The 19,505-nt window shown below is 44.5% G+C and overlaps 1 protein-coding gene across 3 annotated transcripts in view; it reads left to right on the top strand.

Moving 5' to 3' along the window:
- Positions 1–19,505, top strand: part of LOC142014190 (WD repeat-containing protein 89-like) — a 111,810-nt gene that overhangs the window by 52,803 nt on the left and 39,502 nt on the right. The window contains exons 1-2 of one of the 3 annotated variants that reach the window (XM_074996334.1): positions 10,037–10,084; positions 10,977–11,148. The exons of 1 other annotated variant lie outside the window; for it this stretch is intronic. The gene's annotated coding sequence lies outside the window, so the exon portion shown is untranslated. Of the gene's footprint in view, positions 1–10,036; positions 10,085–10,976; positions 11,149–19,505 lie in introns of those variants that run through there. One more of the 3 variants, XM_074996335.1, reaches the window with a different exon arrangement.

Below are 19,505 nucleotides of genomic sequence, written 5' to 3'. Positions count from 1 at the left end.
GGGCACCAGATTTTAGGAAGGATGGAGAAATTGGAAAGGGTCAAGAGCAGAGCAACTAAAATAATTAAAGCTCTACAAAATATGACCTCAGAGAAGATTAAACAAACTGGGTTTTAGTTTGGAAAAAGAGATGGCTGAGAGGGGACATCAAAGCAGTTTAAGTACCTAAAAAGAGTGTTGCAAGGAGGAGGAAGAAAAAATTACTCCTCTTAATCTCTGACGACAGTGTAGTACCCAAAGGCACTGAGAGCTCGTACTAGGGTGAGCGAAGTCTCTGCTCTACAGCCTGAGCTGAAAGCCATCTGGCCTTTAGCTCAGGCAGTAGAGCATAGGCCTTTAAACCCTATGATTGTGGGTTTTATCCCTGGTGCCAGTAACCCCCAGCTCTGTCAGTGTTAGAAGAGGATTAGAAACAATGGTCTTAATTTGCAACAATGGAGATTGAGGTTGGACATAAGGAAAATTTTCCTGCCAGGCTGATTAAATTGCCTAGGATGGTTGTAGAATCTCCATCATTTGAGATATTTAATAACAGGTTGGATAAATATCTAAAAGGGATGACCTAGTTTGTGGCTGATCCTGCTGTGAGGGCAGGGATACCGGACTTGATAACCTCTTGAGGTCCCATCCAGTTCTAGTATATTATGATATAAAAAGTGCGTGCACGCACACACACCGTATTTTCTATACGTAATTAGCAAAAGGACATTAATACTGCAATGCTGAACATCAGAATTGAGATACCAACAATTTTCTCATTAAATCAATTTAAAGCTCCCAGCCCAACTAAAAGCTCCCAGTGTTAGCTAATGGGTGCTCACTTTCTCCGGCCCCCAATAAAGATGCTCCCACAAGTGTTTACACTTAAATACTTATATAGACAGATACAGTAGATCCTTGATTTATGCCAAGGTTTCATTCCTAAACAACCTCACGTACCTTGAATTTCGTATAAGTCGAGGGGACATTTGTACCCCCGGCAGAACATGTTCTGCAGCTGGGGACCACCAGGAGCTCCTTTTGAAAGGTAAGGCCTGGTGTGGGGGGTAGTTGGGGAGGGTTAAGCCTGGCTGTGAGTTGGGGCCGTGGGAGTGGGGCAGGGGGTGTTAAGACTGGAATGGGTTAGGGCTGCAGGGGAGGTGGAGTTGAGCTGCAGCTGCATGGGGAGAGGAGGTTGAACAGGAGCTGTGAGCGAGGGTGGTGAGCTGGGCTGTGGGGAGGTTGAACGGGGAGAGGGGAGTGAGTTGGAGCCATGCATGGAGAGAAGGTTTGAGAAGGAGCAGCGGGTGGTGAGCCAGCAGGGGGGTTTGAAGTGAGGGGGCTGAACTGGGGCAAGGTTGAGCCAGAGCTGGGCACAGCGGGTTAAACCGGGGAAGGGGGGTGTTGAGCCATGGCCAGAGGGGAGCGGGATTTTAGGTTGCATATAACTCACATTATGTGAGTTAAGTGCAACTCGAAATCATGCATTTCAAGGGTTTGCTGTACTCATGAGTTTGTTTACAGACACCGGTTCTGGGCAGCAGTGGGTGGAGGTGGAGCCTGGTAGCAGGGCTCTGGGGAGTTGGTCAGCGGCCATGCCATGCCCCTGGCTGAAGGCAGGGTCAGGCACCCCACTGTATATAGGCCAGGCCGGGGCTGGCAGCTGCCACTGGGGTGTGGGGCATGTCAGTGTTGCTGGAACTGCTGCAGCTGCTGGAATGGGACCCCCCACTTGGAGTGACGGCCAGCAGTGACTTTGCCAGACCCACAATGCAGGGGCCAGGTGAGACACCTTCCTCCGCTGGTACCACACGGGAGTCCAGCATCCACAAAAAATTGAATTTGTGAATGTTAAACTCTCTCAAATGTCATGACCTTGCTGTACTAAAAGTCTGCCTGGATAGCAGGATTCTGCACTCCAGTAAAATATTTCTGTAAGTTGTCATGAATACAGAAGATGATATAAATAGATTAATAAAATTTAGAAATACATTTATGTAATGTGTTGAAATCTTAGTTCCCAGAATATCAACATTATGGTGACTTATAAAGGAAATTGGCACAGCCCTATTGACATTAATGAGAAGGATGGATGGTCTGATGGTAGCTCAGGACTCGGAGCTGGCTCAGCCAGACTCCCTATAGATAGGGAACGGAGACCCAGACCAACTGAGTAACTAGCAAGGTCATACAGGGAGTCTGGCTGAGCCAGCTCTGAGTCCTGAGCTACCATCAGACCATCCATCCTTCTCATTAATGTCAATAGGGCTGTGCCAATTAAACCATCTTGAGAGTTGGCCTGGGACAATTTTCGCTCTAATTTTTTCCATCTATGTGTGGAATAAGTTCTGTTATGAAGCAAACTGACTCACAATATTACAGAAAGTTCCCAAATAAGAATGCACTTACTTATACAAAAGAACTGTAATGCTGCCAGAACAACCACATAATAAAGTAATTGCCTGTAAGGTGAAAAGGGTAGATTAATAGTTATACTGCAACATGAATAAAAATTTCACATTTATTAACTTTGTGTCTCCTTCTCTGGCTTCTCAGCATTAACAAAAAAAAAAGCATTGTTTTACAGTGACAGGTGATTGAAATGTAAGAACTTTGGCTTTCTGATATCAACATCTGCTTACCTTACATGACCTGGGTTGTTTAACACACACACACACACAATACTGAAGAACAAGTCATGTGTTTACTATACACAGTCCTACAGTTATTACTCATGTGACTCAAACACACTACTGACTTTGGTGAAAGTCCTTGTTTTGCATGTAAGAAAAAACAAAACAGTCTTCTAAAATACAATGCATAGGTATTGTGTTTAAAAAAATAATACCAACTAAGCTAATGGAAATGTTTCCATAGGGTTTTAAAAAATCCTCCCACAAAAAAAAGTGTAATTTAATTTTCACCTGTAATATTTGTAACCCATAGTTAACACCAGTTACTGCAAAAGAACATGAAATAGAGTACAGGCTGAATTTCTCTAGTCCAGCACTCTCTGGTCTAACAAAATTAGTGGCCTGGCATGATTTTAGTTCACCCGAATGCCACTTATCCTGGGTATGACCAAGTTTCTTGTGGTCTCATGATGTTTGTTTAGACACCAGTTCTGCCTCTCAGTTTTCTGTGCTGCTATTTAGTTCTAATTTACCCCTCAATGTTTTTTAAGAATCCAGTAAGCAGTGGAAGTGTTGGTAATGCTGCTAGATAATACTGACCTCCCCTGGTTTGGCAAATTCTCTGGTTCATCAGCAGTGTAGTCCCAATAGTGCCAGACCAGAGAGGTTCAATTTGCAGAAATGAGTTACAAAATCAGTAGTGGAAATTACTAGTTTACCTGTATTGAGAGGACATGCTAATGTAAGTTACAAACTGTAACACTAAAAATTAAATTTGAATAAAATTTCAATTTCTATAATCTTAGGTATTTGTACAATAAAGAATTAATTATATTTTTATGTAAGGCTGTTTTTGATTCCCTGACTGTTCTGAGTTTTAAATTGGTTTAGCTTTTCCACTTCTTTATTACTTCAAAGTTTCTGGTTTGATTTAACCCTCCCCACTATTTGGAAAAATATAATAATAAAAAGCTGTAGGAAAACTTTGATCTACAGCAGTCTTTTTTTTCCCCCTTGCTAATATTTGTCTTGGGCTGTCCTTAAGCACAGAGTGACTGCCTTCTCCTTATCTACCATGTACTCTTTCCTTCTATGCTTATCTCCCTACTTGGACTTCCTATTTAATAGCTCAGTGATTTTTCAAGCCTACTCTGTTCTGTTTATCATATATCAGAAACTGTAATTCTACAAGTTCTTCTAAAGCTCTGGCTCCTTATGTCTTCCATAATCCCACCAATACTGAAATACCATGCTCGCTACTGGCATATAGCAAACTCTTGTTTAACCACTGGTTGATCAATGGGCACACTCCAACATCAGGCATAACTTACAGCTGAGCAGCACTTGTCAGCAGATACCAGGCAAGAGCATGGAGAGAGCAGAAGAGCCTGCAGGCTGCACTCAGATGCAGCATGGAGGGACACAGGGCTGATGTCCTGCCCAGCCTGGCTCCCAAGGGCTCCTATGATGCCCTTGGGGCTCTACGCCCCAGTCACATCTCTGCAACCTCGTCCCAGTTTGTGGCCCCTACCACCCAGACAGGCCTCTGCAGCCCAGGTCCTCCCAACCTTCAGCTTGCAGGGTGGTGGGGGTAGGGGAGCTTGGGCCCTCCCATTCCACCAAGCTCCGGTCCACAGCCCTGCAGTGGTGGGTAGGGAATCCCAGCCACCAGCTCATCAGGGATCCTCAACACAACATGCTGAGCTTACTGGGTACCTTCCTGGTTCCCCCACCCTGGGCTACTTCCTACCCTGTTTCCAGTACAGTCTGCCATCTCAGCTGTGGCCAGGGTTCCTCCAGCTGCTCCTGTTGTGGACTGCTGCTCCAGTGGTAGCTGCCTCCACTGTCACTGAAGCACCTAGGGCTGCTGTAAATCCCAGGCTCCAGCAGAAGCTCCTTCCCCCGCTGCTGGCCAGCGCCAACTGCTCAGCTTTCCCATCCTTTATATCTTGTCTACAGCCAGAGTATGCCAGGCAGGGCCTCAGGGGCAGGGCCTTTTCTATCCAATAGTCCTGGCTTTCACCCCCCATCCTCAGTGTGAGTTTAGTACATCCCATCACAGGGGGTAATAATCTTCCAATGTACGTGGATGCTTGTAGAAAAAAGACTGGGAACAATATTCTGCATATACTTGTTTGTTTCTTAATATCTAATCTTGTTTTTCTTTAGTGTTATGTATTGCTAGGTACAGTACAGCGCATATCTTGGCTTAGCATGACCCTCAGTGGTGGGAAGCTGATGCCTGGCTCCGGGCTGCCTGCCACGCAGGGGAGCCGGGAAACTGACCAGCGCAGCACAGCACAGCACTGGCTCCCCTGCATGGTGGGCAGCCTGGTGCCATGCACCAGCTCCCACCACTCAGAGGAGCAGGGAAACTGACCAGTGCTACTGTGCTGGTCAGTTTTCCAGCTCCTGTCAGGGGCAGCAGCTGAGACCCTGACTCTCAGCTGCTGCTACTGACAGGAGTGGTTTCCCAGTTCCTGTCAGAGGCAGCAGCCTGACTCTTGGCTGCTGCCACTGACAGGAGCAAGGTAATGGACCAGTGCAGGAGCATTAGCCAGTTTCCCCTCTCCTGTGAGCAGCAGGCAGCCCAGAACCAGACTCTGGCTGCCCACCACTCACAGGAGACAGGAAACTGACTAGCAGTGCCATGCTGGTCAGTTTCCTGGCTCCCCTCCAAGTTACCTGAAATTTGACTTATGCGGGCTTGTGCAAGAATGCAACCTCTGTGTAAGTCGGGGGTCTACTGTGTTCCTCTCTGTTATCCAGAATATTTGATTATTGGGCAACCTCCCATTCCTGTGCATGCCAGATAACAAAGTTTACTGTATTATGATCACTGCTTTTTTGTTTTGATTTTTGTTGGCACTGTTGCTTTGATCCCATAAAGGAAAGCTCAGTCCCCACCTAAATGCCAGATCAGCTATAAATGAAGCAATGCATTCAAATACATCCTTCTATTTAAAATTCTTAATTAAATTCATACGAAATGTTGCACTATTATCAATTTTAAGCACTGAAAAATCACTAGTTTCCCCATCCTCACCTTCCCCAAAATAACAGGATTGGCTTAGAAGTCATATGTTTTCAAAAATATTTACAGGATTCTTTTGATCTGCCTTCTGGTATAAGAGCATTTAGAGATTGTGGTTTCAAGCTTTTCACGGCAGCGATGCAGACTTTTTCTTTAGCTCAAGTAGCAGGAGTTTGCACTTTTGGAGTTGGAGGAATGACCTGTGTCCCTGCTATATGGGGGTGGGCCTCAGTGACTGCGGTGTCACTGTGTCATGATCATGAAGGTTAGCCAGCAGCCTGGGAGTAAAAGGGTTGACCTCGTTAGCCAGGTGGGGTTGGCCTATAGGAATGTAGGTAAGAATTTAAAACTGGGACAAAGGAATTTTTTGGCTCTTCCCTTTTCTGTCCTCTGTTCCTTCTTCTTTCCAGCCATGAGGGAGACAAGACACAGAAAATCTCCCTCCAAGAACAGGCCCTCCAATCTTCTGTAAGTAGGGTAAAGTTTAGATAAATACGTTAGGCTTTATTGTTTTATGGTTTGGGAAGTGGGATCTGATGTCTGTGCACTTTTTAGAAATGTTCTTTTACTCTCCTTGTAACTAAGTTCTCGGCCACGGTGGAGACTCCCCATGTGTTTTAGTTTGTGACTTTTCCATCTAGTCATGAGGCTTGCAACACGAATATTGTTGTAATAATAAAAGTTCTCTCTTTTTCTTTTTATTAACCTGGTATTGGTTAATGTTTGTCTCCTTTTTTTTTAACTTTTGGGGCTGAAATTTCCCAAGTAGTCTCTCCCTGGTTTCGTTATTATTACTTGGGTGGTGGCAGCGAATTTTATCCCCAAAATCTAAGTTTTTTTTAGGATTTTGGGAGGGAAGTTTATACCAAAACCTGGTAGATAAGGTTTTGGAGGTACTTTTGCTGGCCCCCACTTCTGGATTTGTCTTGCTAAAGTGGGGAAGGAGCCATGACACACTGTAACTGTGTTGGTCCCAGGGTATTAGAGAGAACAGGTGTATGAAGTGGTATTTTATTGGATCAACTTTTACTGGTGGGAGAGAGAAGCTCTCAAGCTTCATGGAGCTTAGGCTCTGAGGAAGAGCTCTGTGTAAGCTCCACAGGTGGTAACTTCCTTCCCGTTCCAGGGGCACTCAACCCCTCATTCCACCCTTGCCCTGCTCCAGCCTGAGCACTTCTCCCACACTCCCACTCCCATCCTGCCTATGTTCTCACCCAGCCTATGCCAACACCAGGTCCTAGGTCTTCCCCCATCCCCACTCCCTCTTCCAAGCTCTCAGCCCCTTCCCACCCTCTTTCCGATCAGTTTAGCCATCTCCCCCATGTTGCGTGCAAGAGCCAGACCCACTCACCGTGCTCCACCTCCCGAGTCCCGTTACCTTGCGAGCCCCTTGAGAGGATCAGATCCCAGCACTAATAATGGCCTGGTGATCTGTGCCGCTGTCACGTACAGTTCCCCTTTATACAAAATTGTTTTGGTAAAAGATTAAAGCGTTTGGCCAATTAGACCAAAAAAAGGTGGGTGTTTAGTTAAAAATGATACAGTGCCAAATTTAGGAATATACACAGGTGCCTGCTCCTGTACAGGTAAAATACCTAGAGAGGGCGTCAGGTGGAACTCACAATTCAACACACTCACAGCATACTCGAGAGCAAATGAAGATAAAACAAGCAAGTTGGTCAAAACAAATAAAGAGTTTATTTGCTCTGGTGCCTGTATCTTTTAACCCTTAGTTTTGATTTCTCTCTTAGTGTCACTGGTATCAGTTATTGTGTCACACTCACAAACATGGTTACATGAAATTACAGTTAGTACTTACATAGACCTCACCAAGCATGGCCCAAAGGACTGGCACTCTGCCAAGCTTTGCGTCAATGTAAAAGTAGAAAATCTTTTGCTTTTTCTTCTTGATACCTTCAACTAACCCTTAAGGTTGTTACTTTTCAAACAATCTAGTCATGTAGGTTTGAGGCCCTGCTACCTTTGAACCTAATTACTACAGTTAGCTCAGGTGGGGTGCTACTCCCACTTGAGGCTATCAATATAGTTAGCTCGAGTGGGGCGCTGTTCCCTCTCGATGCTATCAATATATATGTATTCTTCTCTCCAGTTCTTTATCTATGTTTCACTAACTGTTTTAAGAATACTATTTTTGATTGGAGTAAGATAATGGCATTAAGCAAATAAATTCTTCTTTTCTAAATATCCTAACTTATACCTAACTAAATAATATCTATTTATCCTTAATCCTATGCTTATCCTACCTTATTAACACAAAACCTTCCTTATGTTTAACTATAAATTTATACAGTTAAGGAAATTAAAGTCTTTGTTGCTATCAAACATTCAAAGTCAATAGTTGGACACAGATCAGAATAAAGGATATGGGGCAACTGGGCTGCAATTCTTTTGCTGCGAGACCAGTTCCCTTGCTGTTGGCAGTGGGGCTCTACCGCCTCACATGCTGACTAGAGCACAATACCCCCTTAAGAGGGGCCAGTTCAACCCCTAGCCAATGGGGGCAGGAGCCACCCACTGCAACTCACGTCTGGTTCTTTATGTCAATTGTTGCTTTTTAAATGGCGAGCCGAGACAAGGCTCGACCCTCCCACCAAGTGTCAGCTCTTTTAATAGGCGGACAGAGACAAAGCTCTATGCCATACGCCTTAGTGATTTTCAGCTGGTGCAAATTCAGCTCTCTTCTTGTCTTCCTTTCTCCTCTTCTCTCTTTGCCTGGCTCCCAAGAAGTGAGCAGGCAGTGGGCAAATGAGCCAACTGGGACCCCGACCTTGTATGGGCTGTCTTTTATAGAGCCCCTTGATTAATATGCACGAGGCTCAAAGTTCTGAACGGACCTGATTGAAGACTTAAGTCCTGTGGTCCGCTGGACTTCTAAATGTTCCAGGCGTATTTATTAATACAGGAGTTCATGACGATTCTATAGGTAGCTTGTACCATATTTACATTAATAGAGTGGTAAAGCTAGATTGTAACTGACTGCTGGGGACTCTGACAGTCATTCCCTCAATGTAAGCGAATGGACATGTGGTGGCTGAAAAGTAAACCCATTTCTAATAACATTTTTGAGGTTAAAAACTTCATGATTTGCCTGTGATAAGCACAGCCACGCATGGGAAGAGACCCTGCAATACACCCCAAGGGCAGGGACATCAAAACCCCCCATTAAGAGACTTTTAACACCCCACAGCAAGTCCTAGCCCCAGTCCTTCCCTCCCCGCAAAGTGCCTCCTGCAGGCTGTAGAACAGATGATCATAATAGGCAGGAGGCACTGGGAGAGGCCAACTGGCCGGTGAGTGGGGATAAAGACTCAACGGTTGTGGGAGCCAACATTTGGTGGCATATGTGGCCAGAGCGCCAGGTTTTGCTGAAGTGCTGCAGCAGTGCCAGGCCATGCAGCTGTGAGGAAGTGGGTGGGATCCCCCCTGGGACCCAGCTCTGTGGTCCTGGTGGCACTAAAGTTCGACTAAATTTGGCCTTGCCCCTTCCACCAACACTGAGCTGGGCCCACCTCTGCCTCACCCCATGGCCTACAGTGGCCCTCCGCCCCGCCAACTGGCACCACCTGATTGGTGGGGCTGCCACAGGGCAGGGGTCGAATGGCTGTTAATGCTCCAGCCTAGGCATACGCACGGACCTGGCCTACGCGCCGGTCTCACCCACAGAAGCTGGTCCAGTAAGAGACTCCCCGATCCCTTTCCTCTGTCCCGTACTGCGCTGCAGTAGCCACAGGCCCCACAGAGGCAGACAGCTGCGCGTGAAGAAAGCCGGGGCGTGCCTGGGAACGGCGGGCACAGGGAGCGTTACAGAGGGAAGAAGGGCTGGTACCGCGTGACTGGCTCAGGCCATAGCACTGCAGCCCCGGCCTGGCGGGCACCAGCGGCTCGGCACTACCCAGACCCCCACAGGCCTGGGGCGGGGACGGCTCGCAGCAGTGCCCTGCTGGCTCCGTACCTGGCAACTATGGGAGCCGGTTTATCAGGGCCACGCCCCCTTCCCGGGGGGTCACCTCAGGCGCATGACCCTGCCGTGGAGGAGGAGCCAGCCCAACGCACCAGGCCGCCCCCATGACGCTCAACGCAAGGTTCCGTCAGCCCCGAACGTGCGACGAACACTTCTGGTGACGGACACGCGTTTGTATCCATCCGGACCAATCCCACTGCCCGAGTTCCGGAGCTGATACCCAATCATGGAAGCCGAGCTGCCGCAAGGCGCGGAGCGGATGCAGCCAATGGGTGGCCTGGCGGGGCGGGACTCGGCAGCCGCCGGTTAGGGTGAGCGTAGTGTGGGGGGAGTGGCGTGCGCGTGTCTGTCTGGGGCCGGGCAGCGCCTGCATCAGGCTGCTGGTGACGTCATTTTCCTGCGACGGGCCGCGCGCCCATGTTTGGCGCCCGAGGAGGAGGCAGTGCGGGAGTGAAGGTATGAGGGGAGCGGGAGCATGGGGAGGGAGAACTTGCGGGGAGTGAAGGGGCCGGGGGAGGGGAAGGTCTGCGGGGGGAGGAGTTAAATGGCGCAACTCCTGGTTGGGGGCGGGGCACAAGTGTGTGTGAATTAGGGTCTGGTGAGAACTGGGGCAGCTAGAGGGTTGTGAGGCAGGGTCTGGTGGGGGTGGGGCCTGTGGGGCAGGAGAGGAGATTGCCCCCAGCTTCCTTTTCCTGCAGAAGTACTAAGGCTGGGGGGGAAGAGATGCTTCTTCCTGCCGCAGTGCTGGGGCTGAGTTGGCTCTAGGGGTCCCTCCATTCCTGGCCATAGCAGGTCCGAACTGGGGCTGGGTTTGGGTAATTGGCAGGGAATCTTCCCCTGACTGTGGTAGATCCTGGTTGTGTAACTCCCCTGAGTGCCTGTACTGAGCTTGCTAGGCTGCTGTATGACTCCTTAGCACTTACATACTCTGATATTGTCAAAACAAAAAAGCAGTCCAGTAGCACATTAAAAACTAACAACATAATTTATTAGGTGATGAGCTTTCGTGGGACAGATCCACTTCTTCAAATCATAGTCATACTAGAGCAGAACAGTCTGTCTTTGTCTAAGTCCTTGTTACATAATCCTGGTTCATTCCCTGGGTACTGACCATCCCGTACATTGAATGAGACGAGTCCCCTGTGAATCCGTCCAGGCCTCACTCACAGACCATACTATCTTGAGTTTCCTTTATTTTGTTTTTTCAAGTTTTATTTTGGTATTCAAGCAGGTCACTGCCTCTACTACTATTTACATATGCCTATGGTACCTGTGCCATCTTCTTCACTTGCTTCTGGGGATAGGAATAAGATTATTAACAGCCAGTTCTGTCTCTGTCTTCCTTTAGGTTCTCTACTCTCCCTAGGGATTGCTTTCTCTTGATTTCATAGAATCATAGAAGAGTAGGACTGGAAGGGACCTCGAGAGGCCATCGAGTCCAGCCCCCTGCCCTCATGGCAGGACCAAGCACTTTCTAGACCATCCCCATTCCCAGCTGCTGGGGTGGCCTCCCTCTCAAAGTAGGTCCTCAGCGGTAGCTCTGCTTATTTAATTGGTCTTCCAGTTAAAGCTCAATAAACCTGTATTGGTGGGGATTTGAGTGTCAAGGGGCTGAGTCAGTTCTTGAGCTGGAATATCTTGTTGCAGGATCTGAGAAAAAAACTGAGTATGATCATGTAATTTAAGACTGTCATAATGCCTGTGCAAAAAGAGACCAAATTAACTTTCTGCAAGCATCCTTAATTCTGGCATTTCCTCATTTTTGAGGTTCAGTTTTGCAACTTTACCATTTTAAAGAAAGCAGACTTGGGGGTAGGGGAACACAGAAATCAGATATGAGGAGCAAATAAGCTGTGCTCCAAGTCCTAAATAAGGGTGGAGGTGAGTGGAGTGTTGAACTGGGAAAAAAGGAGGGCTGCTGCTTGGTGATGACCCGCACCACTGAGATTGATTCTGCTATTACAAAACTGGTGTAGTTATAGCCATGGTTTGCACCACACTACCAACAGGAGGAATAGGATTACACCCAAAAGAAAGAGAAACACCCCCTGGAGTTTTTCTAACTCCCAGTAGTTATCTAAAACAGCCCATGTGTTGGTGGAATTCATTGGCTGTTATCTATCCCAATTTCTAAGAGCTGTTATCTATCCCCAAGAAGTGTGTGTTTTGAGTTTCAGGGGATGGGACTACTCAAGGGTTAATAGGAGGGTCTGACATACAGACACAAACAACACTCTGTTCTGTAGAGCACGGAGGGTCAGTGGATCACGCTTCCCAGCTGAGGCAGCTTGCTTTCAGAACTTCCCGGTCATTGGGTCAAAGCCCTTTCGGGGGTTCTGGGGCGTCTTTGCCTCAGCCTTACACGTGATCTTTACAGGCTCATGAAACAAACGTAAACACATCAACATATAGACAGACTTGCCACAGGACAGGATACAAACAGACAGAATACAAATAGAGTTAATGAGAGCATTTACTGAGAGCATATACTTACATAGTTAAGCAGATACAGGAATAAGACACACCATTGCATCATGTTGCTTCAGCTAGCTATACTGCTAATACAGATTTTCGTGGTACTGTTAGGTATTCGCACCCTACTCTATCTAACTTGTGAGCATGCGGGAGGAGCGGCAAAGGGTGATCAGGCCTTTTTGCAGACAGCATCTGGTCTCGCCAGCATTTGGGAGTTCCTCCTCCTCCTTACGTTGTAGCTCCCCTTTATAATCCTGCTGTTTGCTGGCTCCACCCGAGGCCTGACACATCAGAGCCTGGTTGCTTCTGCTTCTCTTCGCTTGCAGCCCCTCTCAGCCCTGCTTCCCACTTTACACAACTATACATCTCATACTTATTTTTTCCTTGTTAATGTACGCAGCTGGCTCCTCTGGGCTGATGGGTCAGAGGCCGTGGTCTTTCCTGTTTTTCAATTTAGGCCGAGAGGATGTGGGTGCTGCTGAAGTTACATACGGCTGTTAATGCAGGCTGTATGCAATCCAGTAAGCCCCGGTGCTAACTGGTTTAGACTTGCCCAATTTACTCGGTTCCTCAGTTCTTGTCCTGGGGTTAATGTTTTAGCCATTTTGTGCTGACGCATATTTCTTTATAGTATTTTAAAAGGGTCTCTGAACCCTGCCTTCATCCCACATACCTCACCATGTTGTTCAAGTGTCAGTGCAATTCACCCTAACACGCCCGAGCGTGGCCAGTCACTTAGGGGTCACCAGGTTATTTTGCACAAGATTGACCAATACATGGGTCTTGATTAGCGTTGGAATCTTTAGACCCCCCCAGCAAAGACATCTTGCCACTTGAGCTAAGAAACTGTAGTTATAGTAGGCTGTTGTCTTCTGTGTCCCACTCATTAGAGCAGGGTTGGGCAATAAATTTTAATGGAGTGGGCGGGGGTATGCCAAGTATTTGGTAAATGGGCAAGAGACACACTCTTATATTAATTGAGGAGGTGAGAGGTCTGGGGTGAAGGTTGGATGCAGAAGGCAGCTTTGGGTAGGGATTGGGAGGCTGGATGAGGTGTAAGGTCTGGGAGGAAGTTTGAGTCAAGGAGGAGCTGTGACCTGGGGCAGGGAGTTGGAGTTCAGGAGGGGGTGCAGAGTCCTGGAGGGGGTATGAAAACAGGTGCAGATTCTGACCTGGAGGGGGTGCAGAGTCTGGGAGGAGACTGTGACCTGGGGTAGGGGGTTGGGGTGTAGGGTTGCGGGGGGTTATGGGTGCAGAGGGTTTGGGTTGAGACCTGGGACAGAGTTGTAGTGGGGGGACAGAGTGTTGGGGGAATGGAGGGAGTGGGGTTCCAGGTCCGGCTCTGGCTGGGAGGTGCTTAACTTAGGCAGCTCCTGGGCAGCAGCCCAGTGGACTATGAGGCAGGCTCCCTTCCGACTGTGCCTTTTCACACTGCTCAAAGCTGCTGGTTGTGGGGTCCATGTGCATCTCTATGTGCTGTGCGACCTAGAAGGAGGAGGGAGCCCTCTGCATGCCCTTGCCAGGGTGAGAGGGAGCCCTGCCACAAGCATGGCCCAGGCAGCTCACATTGGCCAGTTTCTGAGGAAACGCATGGCCCCAGCAGCCAGCTGCTGTGAGTGGGCACAGGCAGATGGCAGGCCAGATCTGGTGGGCTGATGCATTTGATTTGGCTGTATTTTGTTCACCCTTTTATTAGAGGTTGATGAAAGATGTACTCTCTTAGTCTATCTCACAGCTGTTTGCTAAACACGAAGAGGAATGATGATTCTCAAGAATTCTGAGTTCAATTCAAAGTTCAGGAAAAATGTTCTCTGGTGATTATCTATCCTTTTTATACCTTGTGCTCCCAGCATCAAAAACGGAGGTGAAATAGACATGTCACAGTTAGAGAAAGTAACACTAATGACTCATCAGAGTAAGAAGATACTGAGCATTATCTTGTCATTTTATAATTCCTCAGCAATTTATTTTTAAGAATCTCGTTTTAGTCTTAGATTTTATTTGGTCATTTGACTTTCATCATATAGCATTTTCAGTTAATTATTATGGCCCATATTCCAGGAAGATCCCTATCCATAAATGCATTTAAAGACCTGCTTATTTGAACTTGATAGAGCTCAAACGAAAGTGCTTTCATGAGTTAGGCCCTATATGGGATATGTACATTATGTTGTAACATGGCCCAGGTCCTCAAAGGCATTTCAGGATTTCGGCCCATATAAAATTTTGTCCAGTATATATGCAAGTGCTGTGTTTGCTTCTAGCCAGTGCTGTCAGTATCTCATTCAGAGGCACTAAAATGCACAAAATAGTCCTATGCAATTTCATCTCATTACTGTGTGGTCATTGTTTGAATGACTGTAATAATAGTTTAGAGTTTGGAGTTCAGTTACTCCTGGAATAAAGCCTTATTACTGTTCATTATTATGTGATCATTGTTTGACTAATCATAGTTCAGAGCTTGGGTTTCAATTACTACTTGGAATACAGTTTTATTTGTAAATGTAGTTTGGGAGAAATCTATACTTAGATTATCGTTTGTTGTAATCAGCTTCTGCTTTGTTCTGTAGTACAGTGCAGTAGGATCACAACTGTCTGAACACTAGAATTATTCATATAATTGGGAGGCAATTTAAAGAGAATACTGTAATAAAATGTTCAATAAAGACTCCTCCATCATGTGCAGAAATCATTCTTGATGTATTTTTATTTGGCTTCAGCAGCAATCTCCATTCATAAGGCAAAGTCTTTAGGTTTTCTTTTATATATATTTAATTATGAACTTCTTACCCCTTTCCCCATACAAGTTAGAACCGTCACATTCTTCTTGTTTCCAGGTCTGTCATTGCCAAAATTTCTTGCACAGCTTTTCCACAAGAATAAATAAATAAAAATGAATGGGTAAGCAATTAACAGTGACCTTGTGAAGTCACAGGTTCTAAGGCTAGAAGGGAATGTTATGGTCATCTCTTCTGACCATCTGTGTAACACAGATCATAGAGCGTCCCAAAAATAATTTTTAGTGCATACTTGTTAGAAAAACGTCCTCTTTAGATTTTAAAATTTGACAATGATGGAGAATTTGTCATGATCCTTTGGAAACTGGTTTGATGGTTAATTACATCTCATATCCTGTCTGAATTTGTCTAGACATTGAATTGTGTTAGGTAGGTGTAGACTGTCATCAAGCCATCCCTCAACCTTTTCTTTGATGAGCTAAGTTCCTTGAGTCTGCCTGTATAAGGCAAGTTTTCTAAATCTTTAATCGTTCTTGTGACTCGTCTCTCCAATTTATAACATCCTTTTTGAATTGTGTGTCCTAGACTAGACAGTTTTACAGCCGTGGTCTCATCAGTGCTAACTAGTAAACTAACATCTCTATTGCTTTCCTACAGAAAATTCTCCTGTTTATGCATTCCAGGAGTGCGTTAGCTCTTTTGATTGTAGTGTCAAACTTGGTGCTGCTGTTCAGCTGATAATCTACTGCTGGCAACCTGTGGCCCCTCAGAGTGCTATGTGTGGCATGCAAGACGTTTTTTTTACTACTGCCCGTGTGCAGGGTTGCTAGATTCCACTGATTTCTGTCTGCATAGGTTTGTTATTACTACTTTTAGTAAAGTTACACACACTTAAAGCAAATGCACGTGAAGTGAGTTGAATGCTGGTCGCAAACAACATGGAGAGCTGTGCACTCTCTCTGCTTCCAATCAAAGCCCTGCTGTAGTTCAATTGGCATACCCTGTGTATTCTAGATACAGTTAGCCTTAGCAAAACTACCCTATCCTGGGTGACCTTGCTTATGGCAGTCTTGTGGCTCACTCAATAGCATAGATTGCCCACTCCTGTGGATAATCCATCACCCCAAATCATTTTCATGGTTACTGCTTCCCAAACAGGTGTTCACCATTCTGTAAGTGTGGCCTGTATTCTTGTTCCTAGATGTATATGTTTACCCTATGAAAACACATTATTTGCTTACACCCAGTTTATTAAGCAATCCAGATCATGGTGTCAGTCAGCTGTCATCTTCCTTGTTTACAATTTCCCCATGTAAATGAAAATTGGCAAATTGTTCATTAGATGGGGTCATATGTTGGTTCTTCAGATAGGTAGGTTCTGGTATTGGTGATTTTGAATAACTGGGGATTCTAATCTAATAAGCATGTGGTTATATCTGTTGCCATCGAAGTGATGGAGATAACCATAATGCTAATTTCTGCTTTCTTACAGGATCAAAAAGGGAAAGCAGAGAGGTTATGAAAGCACTGTCACTTATTCAAAAACACTCATGTCTATTACAGTCAAACCTGATAAAAATTCTGCAAAACTTGTATAGGTCAATGGATTTGTTTTACTTTGTATTGTTTCTACAATTAATATACTTTATGCACCAACCCCAGAAGGAGAATGATGGATTTAAGATAAAAACTAATTTTATTTAAGATTAAAAAAAATGGATAGGGGCATGTTGCAGAATTTCATCATGCTTTGGGAACACTGTTGGGGCTAGTACTCTATTAATTTGAGAAAGGGTGGTATGTCAGCATGACCTCTTTGCTAGAGTGTTTTGTGGACATTGATACTTGCTGGATGTTTGAAGTGCAAACATAGATGGTGGTGTGTGATAACTGATTTGATTTATGTTTGAACATAGCAATACCCCTTCTCTGATTAGGAATTGTCTTGATAAAGTCAACCCTAAATGTTCACCAGTCTTGAGTCAGGCCTTCCCAAAAGCATGAGACTAGCTTAAGGAGACTTTAAAAAGTATTGGGCAATTTATTTATATTCCAATTTCTGAACGTTTAGGGTGTACTAGCTTCAGGTTTTGCCTCACAACAGTGAGGATCAGAAACTTTTTTAAATGAAAGCTGACATTCTCATGTAGTTACTTGATTCCAAGAATTGAGTCCCTGCGAAAACAAACAAATACTGTGAGATTCATGATAAAATTGTGAGAGTTGGAAATGCTGTTGCCTGGAATGTTTAAGACTTCATTTAAATCTTCATCTTTATGCCCAAAACAGGAGATAGGTTTCATTCACTAAATACTGTAAAATGTGCTAATAAGATACGAAACACTCATATGTATTACAGGCAAACCTGATAAAAATTCTGCAGAACTTGTACAGGTAAATTGATTTGTTTTCCTTTATATTGTTTCCACAATTAGTGTACTTTATGTACCAACCCCAGAAGCTAGGGGATTAGAATTGCATGATTGTCCAAACATGGTAGTTTGTGTTCTTGTAGTGATTAGATAATTCTGCATTACTTCTGTTAAGTTTCTGTATTAAACTTCTTTAAAAGCTCTGATTCTCTAGTGTCGTTGCTTCTTGGCCTCTTGAAGGCTAAGATCATGGGTAGTATCTGAAGTTCTAGTTCACAAAGATGGTGGTTCAAATATTCATTGACTGATGGTCATTTAGTGACCCCAGGTGGATTTATTAGGGAATAACATGTTCCATTTGTGAGATGCTGAGCCATATGTTTTGTGCATGTAATGAAGGCATCAGTGTCAATTCCACATTTAAGATGTACATTTAGTTCAGGACTAAATCCTTCTGTTTCACACTTCAGTGGGTAAAAATAGTCTCCAAATTTGCAGAGGACAGTTGAATTTTCTGCAAAGTTTCCTTAAAAATATTATGTAGAAGAGACATTTAATGCTCTCTTTTTTCAAAGTTTGCCCTGACAATCTTGCAGGCTTTTGGAGTCAGGGAGTCAGGGAGTAGTGCCACTGAGGTGGGGGTGGGATGAAGCACCTGCCCATCACTGAGTTTTGTAGCACATTATAATTTTTGAACAATAGATGTCTAAATTGTGAAGTTTGTGCAGTCACGTTCCTTTTGGTGATTTTTCTCAGCGTGTTTACTTAATGCACAACCATTAAAACACACGTATCATTCTTCACGTCAGCAGGAAGTTTATTAATTCATGGCACCACTTCTTTTTTTGAAACAGTCCTATGTCCACATATGCAGTTGTGGAGATGGGAAGAACTTTTTTTTTTTTTGGACACTATTTTCTATGCTCTTTGGTAAGTTGTTATTTAAAAATATATGTGTTACTGTTTGGTCTCTTACTTTACTTTAATTAACAATCCTCCCATTTAAGCTGCTTACATCATATTCAGTTGGTTCTTTATTCTATCACTTCACTGTTCACTGAGGCTCACAGATAAGCTTCAGGCAGAGTCTAGTTCATTTTATAATCTAACACCTTGCTATTTGAACTACAAAAAAAGAGTAAAAGTAAGTAAACTCTTGGAATTCATAATGCTCTTACAGAGTAAACGCTTTGTGCCCTGACAACTGGAAAACACACACAAATAATAGTCCAGGGATTTTTTTAAAAATCTTATAGCTTTCAGAAACAACAGATACATTAGGAAATGTCCTTGCAACTAATATTTAAAAGAAGTGGCAGTGAAAGTTGTTTGTTAGTGTGAACAAAAGTGCAACTGTCATGTGCAGAGTTTTGTCACAGATAATGCTGCAAACATGTATTTCATGTAGTTTTGTTTGATTGATTACATGAAAATCACTTGTCTCATTGAAAGAGATGGCTGTTGGCTTTGAAAAATATTTACTACAAACATAATGATAAAATCGACGCTGTTCTTGTATTTTTTTTGCTTAAAATTTGATTTTTAATTTTTCCCATGTACAGTGGCACCTGTACAACTGCAGCAGAAGAATATTTTATCATTTTTTAAAAGGAAAGGCTGTGACAATGAAAAACCCATGCTTGAAAATGAACTGTGCAAATTCTTCCTCATGTAACATTGTTTTGCATTCAACACTGAAAAATAAAATAATGATCTTATTGCAAGTGTATTAGTGGCCACCAACTGCATGTTTAAGGTGTCCTGTGTGCTCTGACATCACCGTCAGGGGAGAAGGTTGAATTAAACAAATGGTTACCAATTCATGACAGGGGAAAAAAAGGACATCTCCACAGCCTATTTCATTGCATCAAGAGGAACAACCAATACAGCCTATGGTGGGTTCATAGTCTTTTACGTACCCTGGATGTTTCAGCTATAGTTGGTTTTCTTTGTTACCTCCATTGAATACTCGGTTTTCTTTGTTTTTTGCTTTCCATGCTGTCACTTTGCAAATCAAAGGGCGTTTAGACCAGGTGAACAATTCAACTACAGAACATTCATTTGGCATGATTTTAAGAAATGGGAAGATTTCATAGTTTAAGACAGCATTTGTACAGTTTTAGGCATGAGGCTACTTTCATTTCATGACAAAACTACTTAAAACTTCAGATCGGTAGTTCAAAAAGTGTTACAGATCAACTTGTTTCCAGTATTCCGGCCGCCATAGCTGAAAATTACCAGCATATTGAAACACTCTTGAAGGTATCCATGCTCTGTGCATGGTATTGCTTT

Source organism: Carettochelys insculpta, chromosome 6 (assembly GCF_033958435.1).
Source record: "Carettochelys insculpta isolate YL-2023 chromosome 6, ASM3395843v1, whole genome shotgun sequence".
Classification (NCBI taxonomy): Eukaryota; Metazoa; Chordata; order Testudines; family Carettochelyidae; genus Carettochelys; species Carettochelys insculpta.
Note: the sequence above shows the minus strand (reverse complement) of the source record. Positions and strands in the feature narration are given on the sequence as shown.